Source organism: Mytilus trossulus, unplaced genomic scaffold (genome assembly GCF_036588685.1).
Source record: "Mytilus trossulus isolate FHL-02 unplaced genomic scaffold, PNRI_Mtr1.1.1.hap1 h1tg000343l___fragment_1__unscaffolded, whole genome shotgun sequence".
Lineage (NCBI taxonomy): Eukaryota > Metazoa > Mollusca > Bivalvia > Mytilida > Mytilidae > Mytilus > Mytilus trossulus.
The window spans coordinates 367,368-379,527 of NW_026963332.1; the positions used below are offsets into that span (position 1 = coordinate 367,368).

General features: G+C 36.9%; 1 protein-coding gene across 2 annotated transcripts in view; it reads right to left on the reverse strand.

Moving 5' to 3' along the window:
• LOC134701825 (1,5-anhydro-D-fructose reductase-like) overlaps window positions 1-12,160 on the reverse strand; it is a 102,890-nt gene that overhangs the window by 9,671 nt on the left and 81,059 nt on the right. The window contains exon 1 of one of the 2 annotated variants that reach the window (XM_063562944.1): window positions 367-390. The exons of the other annotated variant lie outside the window; for it this stretch is intronic. The gene's annotated coding sequence lies outside the window, so the exon portion shown is untranslated. Of the gene's footprint in view, window positions 1-366; window positions 391-12,160 lie in introns of those variants that run through there. 2 annotated transcript variants of the gene reach the window in all.

Sequence of the window (12,160 nt, forward strand, 5' to 3'; positions counted from 1 at the left end):
AAATAGTATAAAAATAGATCATTCAAGAACAAAGTTTTTTTTGTTTCCCAATAACACATATATATTCATCATAAATTAAACAATGCATCATAAAACCAAAATACAAGCACTATACACTGATAAGAGACATGACAATGGTAAAAAAAAACAGACTGTCGTGATTATAAAACCCACAAGAAAGCACTATAAACTGAAGTGTTTGTCCCAAGAATTATTTAAAATTTATAACAAAAAAATGTACGTATTCGTACAGTTGCAAAATATAATATAAGTGTTATTCTGTCACGTCGATTTGGAAAATAAATGTTGATTTGCATATTGTAAAAGCAATATTCTGTCGTATTTTTGCATTCAAACACAATTTACCTTATCAGCTTCTAGTTTTGTGTGTATAACCTGTATGGTCACTCAGTATTTAAACTTTTACGGTATCTTTAATATTATTATACTTCACGTTAAAATGCCATCTTTTGATTGGCTAAGACGAGGGTGTCAATTTACTCTATCACATGGCTGAGCGGGTGACAATTTTTTTGAATGTTACCCTCTCGTCTAGACCAATCAGAAATCGATAAATCAAAGAACAATGAATTGAATTTACAGCAAAGAATCGTAAATACAATGCTTAAGTTCTACGTTTTGGCTCAGATTTTATTATCATGGGAGTCAAGTTGGTTACCTATTCCCTATTCCCTATTCGTTACCTATTCCCTATTCCCTATTCGTTACCTAATCGTTACCTATTTCCTATTCCCTATTCGTTACGTATTCGTTACCTATTCCCTATTCCCTATTCGTTGCCTATTCGTTACCTATTCCCTATTCCCTATTCGTTGCCTATTCGTTACCTATTCCCTATTCCCTATTCGTTACCTATTCCCTATTCGTTGCCTATTCGTTACCTATTCCCTATTCCCTATTCGTTACCTATTCGTTACATATTCCCTATTCCCTATTCGTTACCTATTCCTTACTTATTTGATTATTAATATCCTTCCCCCTTTTTGATTATGGCATGGAATAGTTTAATATGGCTGCCGTTACCATGGAAACGGCACAATTTTGAAAACAATCAGTTTTTGGTTTTTGGTGAACTGTTTGGATATGCTTCAACTCAGAATCATCATATTTTAAAACAATGTAGGTGCCCACTATGTACAGGTGTTGGATGATTTTGGCGATCATTGGAACTACTATGTTGCTATGGAAACTACACCAAAATTTTCAAAATTCTCAAAATGCCCAAAACTTCATGAAACTTCACAGTAATGACGAGCAACATTGGTAGATGTGGCATTTGGAGTTGGAATTTCCAAAATAGGTCTTGTTACTATGGAAACAATGCAAAAAGGTCTAAAATTTCAAAAATAAGAATTTTCAGCAAACTGGATGAAACTTTACAGGAATGGTAACTGGCATAGGCAGAGTTGGATTTTGAAGTTGGAATTTTCAAAATGGCCGCCGTAACCATGGAAACAGGAAAAATATCAAAGATTTAAAAATTTTCAATTGTGTCCGTGTCTCTGGTGGTAAAAATGTGTTCTTAGAGATGAAAATACCCTATTCGCACGCATGTACCCGTTCCAGCGCTCGGTTAATACCCTGTTACCTATTCGTTACCTATTCGTTACCTATTCACTTATGATACGTTTGTTGTACGTTGCACCTTTGAGAAAAGGATTTTCTATTAAATTCATATCTCTAGTGGTAATAATGTGTTCTTATAGATGAAATATCCCTATTACCGCGTATGTACCCGTTCCAGCGCTCAGTAAATACCCTGTTACCTATTCGTTACCTATTCACCTATAATACGTTTGTTGTACGTTGCCCTTTTTAGAAAAGAATTTCAATTGTGTCCGTGTCTCTGGTGGTAAAAATGTGTTCTTAGAGATGAAAATACCCTATTAGCACGCATGAACCCGTCCCAGCGCTCGGTTAATACCCTGTTACCTATTCGTTACCTATTCATTTATGATACGTTTGTTGTTCGTTACACCTTTGAGAAAAGGATTTTCTATTAAATTCATATCTCTAGTGGTAATAATGTGTTCTTATAGATGAAATACCCCTATTACCGCATATGTACCAGATCCAGCGCTCAGTAAGTACCCTGTTACCTATTCGTTACCTATTCGTTACCTATTCACTTATAATACGTTTGTTGTACTTTGCACCTTTTAGAAAAGGATTTTTAATTGTCTCCATGTCTCTTGTGATAACAAGGTGTTCTTAGAGATGTAATTATCCTATTAGCGCGCATGTACCCGTTCCAGTGCTAGGTAAATATCCTGTTACCTATTCGTTACCTATTCGTTACCTATTCGTTACCTATTCACTTATAGAACGTTTGTTGTACATTGCACCTTTTAGCAAAGTATTTTCAATTAAATTCATATCTCTGGTGGTAATAATGTGTTCTTATAGATGAAATACCCCTATAAAGGCGTATGTACCAGTTCCAGCGCTCAGTTAATTCCCTGTTTCTTATTCGTTCCTTATTTTCTTTTTATGCACGAGGTATACGTTGCACCTTGCAATAAATCGTTTTTTAATTGTTTTCAAGTCTCTGGTGGTAACAATGTGTTCATAGAGATGAAATGACCCTATTAGCGCGCATGTACCCGTTCCAGCGCTCGGTTAATACCCTGTTACCTATTCGTTACCTATTCGTTACCTATTCACTTAATATACGTTGTTGTACATTGCACCTTTCAGAAAACAAATTTCAATTGTGCCCATGTCTCTGGTGGTAACAATGTGTTCTTAGAGATGAAATGACTCTATAAGAGCCCATGTACCCGTTCCAGCGCTCGGTAAATAACTTGTTACCTATTCGTTATTTATTCGCTTTTAATGCGCGGGGTATACGGTGCACCTTTAAATGAATCGATTTTTTAATTGTTTTCAAGTCTCTGGTGGTACAAAAATGTAACAATGTGTTCTTAGAGATGTAATTATCCTATTAGCGCGCATGTACCCGTTCCAGTGCTAGGTAAATATCCTGTTACCTATTCGTTACCTATTCGTTACCTATTCGTTACCTATTCACTTATAGAACGTTTGTTGTACATTGCACCTTTTAGCAAAGTATTTTCAATTAAATTCATATCTCTGGTGGTAATAATGTGTTCTTATAGATGAAATACCCCTATAAGGGCGTATGTACCAGTTCCAGCGCTCAGTTAATTCCCTGTTTCTTATTCGTTCCTTATTTTCTTTTTATGCACGAGGTATACGTTGCACCTTGAAATAAATCGTTTTTTAATTGTTTTCAAGTCTCTGGTGGTAACAATGTGTTCATAGAGATGAAATGACCCTATTAGCGCGCATGTACCCGTTCCAGCGCTCGGTTAATACCCTGTTACCTATTCGTTACCTATTCGTTACCTATTCACTTAATATACGTTGTTGTACATTGCACCTTTCAGAAAACAAATTTCAATTGTGCCCATGTCTCTGGTGGTAACAATGTGTTCTTAGAGATGAAATGACTCTATAAGAGCCCATGTACCCGTTCCAGCGCTCGGTAAATAACTTGTTACCTATTCGTTATTTATTCGCTTTTAATGCGCGGGGTATACGGTGCACCTTTAAATGAATCGATTTTTTAATTGTTTTCAAGTCTCTGGTGGTACAAAAATGTAACAATGTGTTCTTAGAGATGAAATGACTCTATAAGAGCGCATGTACCTGTTCCAGCGCTCGGTTAATACCCTGTTACCTTTTCGTTACCTATTCACTTATAATACGTTTGTTGTACATTGCACTTTTTAGAAAAGGATTTTCAATTGTGCCCATGTCTCTGGTGGTAATAATGTGTTCTTATAGATGTTATACCCCTATTAGAGCGCATGTACCTATTCCAGCGCTCGGTTAATACCCTGTTACCTTTTCGTTACCTTTTTACTTATAATACGTTTATTGTACAATGCACCTTTTAGAAAAGGATTTTCAATTGTGTCCACGTCTCTGGTGGTAACAATGTGTTTTTAGAGATGAAATGATCCTATTAGCGCGCATGTTCCCGTTCCAGCGTTCGGTTAATACGCTGTTACCTATTCGTTACCTATTCGTTACCTATTCACTTATAATACGTTTGTTGTACATTGCACCTTTTAGAAAAGGATTTTCAATTGTGCCCATGTCTCTGGTGGTAACAATGTGTTCTTAGAGATGAAATGACTCTATAAGAGCGCATGTACCCGTTCCAGCGCTCGGTTAATACCCTGTTACCTTTTCGTTACCTATTCACTTATAATACGTTTGTTGTACATTGCACTTTTTAGAAAAGGATTTTCAATTGTGCCCATGTCTCTGGTGGTAATAATGTGTTCTTATAGATGTTATACCCCTATTAGAGCGCATGTACCTATTCCAGCGCTCGGTTAATACCCTGTTACCTTTTCGTTACCTTTTTACTTATAATACGTTTGTTGTACAATGCACCTTTTAGAAAAGGATTTTCAATTGTGTCCACGTCTCTGGTGGTAACAATGTGTTTTTAGAGATGAAATGATCCTATTAGCGCGCATGTACCCGTTCGAGCGCTCGGTTAATACCCTGTTACCTATTCGTTACCTTTTCGTTACCTTTTCGCTTATAATACATTTTTTATACGTTGCACCTGTTAGAAAATGATTTTCAATTAAATTTATATCTCTGGTGGTAACAATGTGTTCTTAATGATGAAATAACCCTATTAGCGCGCATGTACTCGTTTCAGCGCTCGGTTAATACCCTGTTACCTATTCGTTACCTATTCGTTACCTATTCACTTATAGTACGTTTGTTGTACGTTACACCTTTTAGAAAAGGATTTTCAATTTAATTTATAGCTCTAGTGGTAATAATGTCGTATTATAGATGAAATACCCCTATTAGCTCGCATATTCCCGTTCCAGCGCTCGATTAATACCATGTTACCTATTCGTTACCTATTCACTTATTGTACGTTTGTTGTACGTTGCACCTTTTTGAAAAGAATTTTCAATTAAATTCATATCTCTGGTGGTAAGAAGTTGTTTCTAGAGATGAAAAGACCCTATTAACGCGCATGTACCTGTTCCAGCGCTCAGTTAGTACCCTGTTACCTATTCGTTACCTTTTCGTTACCTTTTCGCTTATAATACATTTTTTATACGTTGCACCAGTTAGAAAATGATTTTCAATTGTGTTCATGTCTCTGGTGGTAACAATGTGTTCTTAGAGATGAAATGACTCTATTAGAGCGTATGTACCCGTTCCAGCGCTCGGTTAATACCCTGTTACCTATTCGTTACTTATTCGCTTTTAATGCGCGGGGTATACGGTGCACCTTGAAATGAATCGGCTTTTAATTGTGTTCATGTCTCTGGTGGTAACAATGTGTTCTTAGAGATGAAATGACTCTATTAGAGCGTATGTACCCGTTCCAGCGCTCGGTTAATACCCTGTTACCTATTCGTTACTTATTCGCTTTTAATGCGCGGGGTATACGGTGCACCTTGAAATGAATCGGCTTTTAATTGTTTACAAGTCTCTGGTGGTAACAATGTGTTCTTAGAGATGAAATAACCATATTAGTGCGCATGTACCCATTCCAGCGCTCAGTTAATACCCTGTTACCTATTCGTTACCTATTCACTTATAATACGTTTGTTGTACGTTACACCTTTTAGAAAAGGATTTTCAATTAAATTCATATCTCTGGTGGTAATAATGTGATCTTATAGATGTAATACCCCTATTAGAGCGCATTTACCTATTCCAGCGCTCGGTTAATACCCTGTTACCTTTTCGTTACCTTTTTACTTATAATACGTATTTTGTACAATGCACCTTTTAGAAAAGGATTTTCAATTGTGTCCACGTCTCTGGTGGTAACAATGTGTTTTTAGAGATGAAATGATCCTATTAGCGCGCATGTACCCGTTCGAGCGCTCGGTTAATACCCTGTTACCTATTCGTTACCTTTTCGCTTATAATACATTTTTTTATACGTTGCACCTGTTAGAAAATGATTTTCAATTGTGTTCATGTCTCTGGTGGTAACAATGTGTTCTTAATGATGAAATAACCCTATTAGCGCGCATGTACTCGTTTCAGCGCTCGATTAATACCCTGTTACCTATTCGTTACCTATTCGTAACCTATTCACTCATAGTACGTTTGTTGTACGTTGCACCTTTTAGAAAAGGATTTTCAATTAAATTTATATCTCTAGTGGTAATAATGTCGTATTATAGATGAAATACCCCTTTTAGCTCGCATATTCCCGTTCCAGCGCTCGATTAATATCATGTTTCCTATTCGTTACCTATTCACTTATAGTACGTTTGTTGTACGTTGCACCTTTTTGAAAAGGTTTTTCAATTTAAGTCATATCTCTGGTGGTAATTTCATCTCTAAGAACACAGTGTTACCACAAGAGACATGTAGACAATTAAAAATCCTTATCTGAAAGGTGCAACGTACAACAAACGTATTGTAAGTGAAAAGTGACGAATAGGTAACGAATAGGTAACGAATAGGTTACAGGGTATTAACCGAGCGCTGGAACGGGTTCATGTGCTCTTATAGGGTCATTTCATCTCTAAGAACACACTGTTACCACCAGAGACATGAACACAATTAAAAAAGGATTTATTTCAAGGTGCACCGTATACCCAGCGCATTAAAAGCGAATAAGTAACAAATAGGTAACAGGGTTTTAACCGAGCGCTGGAACGGGTTCATGCGCTCTTATAGGGTCATTTCATCTCTAAGAACACATTGTTACCACAAAAGACATGTAGACAATTAAAAATCCTTTTCTAAAAGGTGCAACTTACAACAAACGTAATATAAGTGAATAGGTAACGAATAGGTAACAGGGTTTTAACCGAGCGCTGGAACGGGTTCATGCGCTCTTATAGGGTCATTTCATCTCTAAGAACACATTGTTATCACCAGAAACATGGGCACAATTGAAAATCCTTTTTTAAAAGGTGCAACGTAAAACAAACGTATTAAAAGCGAATAAGTAACGAATAGGTAACGAATAGGTAACAGGGTTTTAACCGAGCGCTTGAACGGGTACATGCGCGCTAATAAGGTCATGTCATCTCTAAGAACACATTGTTACCACAAGAGACATGTAGACAATTAAAAATCCTTTTCTAAAAGGTGCAACTTACAACAAACGTAATATAAGTGAATAGGTAACGAATAGGTAACAGGGTATTAACCGAGCAATGGAACGGGTTCATGTGCTCTTATAGAGTCATTGCATCTCTAAGAACACACTGATACCACCAGAGACATGAACACAATTAAAAAAGGTTTTATTTTCAAGGTGCACCGTATACCCAGCGCATTAAAAGCGAATAAGTAACGAATAGGTAACAGGTTATTTACCAAGCGCTTGAACGGGTACATGCGCACTAATAGGGTCATGTCATCTCTAAGAACACATTGTTACCACAAGAGACATGTAGACAATTAAAAATCCTTTTCTAAAAGGTGCAACTTACAACAAATGTAATATAAGTGAATAGGTAACGAATAGGTAACAGGGTATTAACCGAGCGCTAGAACGGGTTCATGCGCTCTTATAGGGTCATTTCATCTCTAAGAACACACTGTTACCACCAGAGACATGAACGCAATTAAAAAAGGATTTATTTCAAGGTGCACCGTATACCCAGCGCTGGAACGGGTACATGCGCTCTAATAGGGTCATTTCATCTCTAAGAACACATTGTTACCACCAGAGACATGGGCACAATTGAAAATCCTTTTTTAAAAGGTGCAACGTACAACAACCGTATTGAAAGCGAATAAGTAACGAATAGGTAACGAATAGGTAACCGGGTATTAACCGAGCGCTTGAACGGGTACATGCGCGCTAATAAGGTCATGTCATCTCTAAGAACACATTGTTACCACAAGAGACATGTAGACAATTAAAAATCCTTTTCTAAAAGGTGCAACTTACAACAAACGTAATATATAAATGAATAGGTAACGAATAGGTAACAGGGTATTAACCGAGCAATGGAACGGGTTCATGCGCTCTTATAGAGTCATTGCATCTCTAAGAACACACTGTTACCACCAGAGACATGAACACAATTAAAAAAGGTTTTATTTTCAAGGTGCACCGTATACCCAGCGCATTAAAAGCGAATAAGTAACGAATAGGTAACAGGTTATTTACCAAGCGCTTGAACGGGTACATGCGCACTAATAGGGTCATGTCATCTCTAAGAACACATTGTTACCACAAGAGACATGTAGACAATTAAAAATCCTTTTCTAAAAGGTGCAACTTACAACAAATGTAATATAAGTGAATAGGTAACGAATAGGTAACAGGGTATTAACCGAGCGCTAGAACGGGTTCATGCGCTCTTATAGGGTCATTTCATCTCTAAGAACACACTGTTACCACCAGAGACATGAACACAATTAAAAAAGGTTTTTTTTTCAAGGTGCACCGTATACCCAGCGCTGGAACGGGTACATGCGCTCTAATAGGGTCATTTCATCTATAAGAACACATTGTTACCACCAGAGACATGGGCACAATTGAAAATCCTTTTTTAAAAGGTGCAACGTACAACAACCGTATTGAAAGCGAATAAGTAACGAATAGGTAACGAATAGGTAACCGGGTATTAACCGAGCGCTTGAACGGGTACATGCGCGCTAATAGGGTCATGTCATCTCTAAGAACACATTGTTACCACCAGAGACATGAACACAATTGAAAATCCTTTTTTAAAAGTTGCAACGTACAACAAACGATTTAAAAGCGAATAAGTAACGAATAGGTAATGAATAGGTAACAGGGTATTTACTGAGCGCTGGAACGGGTACATGCGCGCTAATAGGGTAATTTCATCTCTAAGAACACATTGTTACCACAAGAGACATGTAGACAATTAAAAATCCTTTTCTAAAAGGTGCAACTTACAACAAACGTAATATAAGTGAATAGGTAACGAATAGGTAACAGGGTTTTAACCGAGCGTTTGAACGGGTTCATGCGCTCTTATAGGGTCATTTCATCTCTAAGAACACATTATTACCACAAGAGATATGTAAACAATTAAAAATCCTTTTCTTAAAGGTGCAACTTACAACAAACTTAATATAAGTGAATAGGTAACGAATAGGTAACAGGGTTTTAACCGAGCGCTGGAACGGGTTCATGCGCTCTTATAGGGTCATTTCATCTCTAAGAACACATTGTTATCACCAGAAACATGGGCACAATTGAAAATCCTTTTTTAAAAGGTGCAACGTACAACAAACGTATTAAAAGCGAATAAGTAACGAATAGGTAACGAATAGGTAACAGGGTATTAACCGAGCGCTTAAACGGGTACATGCGCGCTGATAGGGTCATGTCATCTCTAAGAACACATTGTTACCACCAGAGACATGGGCACAATTGAAAATCTTTTTCTAAAAGGTGCAACGTACAACAAACGTATTATCAGTGAATAGGTAACGAATAGGTAACAAGGTAATTCACTGAGCGCTGGAACGGGTACATGGACGCTAATAGGGTAATTTCATCTCTAAGAACACATTGTTACCACAAGAGACATGGAGACAATTAAAAATCCTTTTCTTAAAGGTGCAACGTACAACAAACGTATTGTAAGTGAATAGGTAACGAATAGGTAACGAATAGGTAACAGAATATTAACCGAGCGCTGGAACGGGTTCATGCGCTCTAATAGGGTCATCTCATCTCTAAGAACACATTGTTACCACCAGAGACATGAACACAATTAAAAAACGATTTATTGCAAGGTGCAACGTATACCTCGTGCATTAAAAGCAAATAAGGAACGAATAAGTAACAGGGTATTATCCGAGCGCTAGAACGAGTACATATGTGCTAATAGGGGTATTTCATCTATAAGAACACATTATTACCACCAGAGATATGAACTTAATTGAAAATTCTTTTCTAAAAGGTGTAACTTACAACAAACTTTTTAAAAGCGAATAGGTAACAGGGTATTTTCAGAACGCTGGAACGGATACAAATGCACTTATAGAGTTATATCGCCTCTAAGAGCCCAAATCTTCCACTAGAGACAACAAAACAATTGAAAATGATGTTTTAAAAGGTGCAACGTAAGCTACTCGTATTATTAGCAAATTATAAGTGAGTGATCGAACGAATTAAACAAGGTAATAGCATGCTCCGAAACGATGTACACCCTGCTTACATGTTTAACTCCTCCACATTATGTTAGTATGTGCCTGTCCCTAGACAAGAGCCTGAAATTAAGTAGTTATTGTTTGTTTTTGTGTTACATATTTCCGTTTATTTTTTTGTATATGAAATACGGCGGTCAATTTTGTTGTTTGAATTGTATGAGGTTGTCATGCCTGGGCCTTTTATAGGTGACTACACGGTTTGGGCTATGCTCATTGTTGAAGGCCGTACAGTAAACTATAGTTGATAATTTCTAAGTCATTTTGGTCTAATGTGGAGTGTTGTCTCATTGGCAATCATACCACATCTTCTTTTTTATGCAAGCGCGAACACGGTGATTTCATCCCGTCGAACCAAGATCCATCTTCAAACATACGGACATAAAGCAGTTAAAAGGTAGAACGTATAAAAAAACCAAGTAAGGAACAAATGCGTATCGAACATGAAGTAAAAGGATCGGTTGAGCACAAACACATATAAATAGGCCATAAAAAGATCATTTTACCTCAACAAATTTAGAACTATTACCATATGTAAGAGTATTAACAACTAGATTTGTAATTGCTAGCAATAACGGATGGCACCCTTCCCCCTATTACCAGGTGAGCGGCAGCCATTTTGACAATTCCAAAGTCAAAGAGAGCATCTACAGATGTTTAGTAACATTTTTGCAAAGTTACATTTTGAAATGTTTGATATTTTTGCTGTTTCCATGGTTACGGCTGCCATTTTGAAAATTCTAACTTCAAAATCCAACTCTGCCTATGCCAGTTACCATTCCTGTAAAGTTTCATCCAGTTTACTCAAAATTCTTATTTTTGAAATCTTTTACCTTTTTGCATTGTTTCATGGTAACAAGACCTATTTTAGAAATTCCAACTCCAAATGCCACATCTACCATTGTTGCTCATCATTACTGTGAAGTTTCATGAAGTTTTGAGCATTTTGAGAATTTTGAAAATTTTGGTGTAGTTTCCATGGCAACATAGTAGTTCCAATGATCGCCAAAGTCATCCAACACCTGTATATAGTGGGCACCTACATTGTTTTAAAATATGATGACTCTGAGTTGAAGCATATCCAAACAGTTCACCAAAAACCAAAAACAGATTTTTTTCACTATTGTGCCGTTTCCATGGCAGCCATATTAAACTTTTCCATGCCATAATCAAAAAGGGGGAAGGATATTAAAAATCAAATAAGTAACGAATAGGTAACGAATAGGGAATAGGGAATAGGTAACGAATAGGTAACGAATAGGGAATAGGGAATAGGTAACGAATAGGTAACGAATAGGGAATAGGGAATAGGTAACGAATAGGCAACGAATAGGGAATAGGGAATAGGTAACGAATAGGCAACGAATAGGGAATAGGGAATAGGTAACGAATAGGTAACGAATAGGGAATAGGGAATAGGTAACGAATAGGTAACGAATAGGGAATAGGGAATAGGTAACGAATAGGTAACGAATAGGGAATAGGGAATAGGTAACGAATAGGGAATAGGGAATAGGTAACCAACTTGACGCCCATTTTATTATCGACTGTTAAAATAAATAAAATAAAACATGAAAACATCTTACTTGACTTTTGTTGTTTTTTTCTAATGCCCGTAACGTTGTTATGAACGTGACGTCATAGAAAATACTTTTAAAACAAAATTAATCTGTAAAAGCCAATAATGATAGGACATTCAGTATAATAAATTAAATAACACATAGCTGAGAGGGTGATAGAGCAGATTGGAACCCCTCGAAAAGGCATTGTCAACCTTGGCTTCGCCGCGGTTGACAATGTTTTCTCGGGGTACCAATCTGCTCTTTCACCCTCTCAGCTATGTGTTATTTATATAATGTTATCTGTAAAATGGCGCAAACATGGTTTCATTTTTTGGCGCAACCAAGGACGCAATTGAAATATAACCTTTCAGTGCAAATGAAAGATTAAATCAGAGACA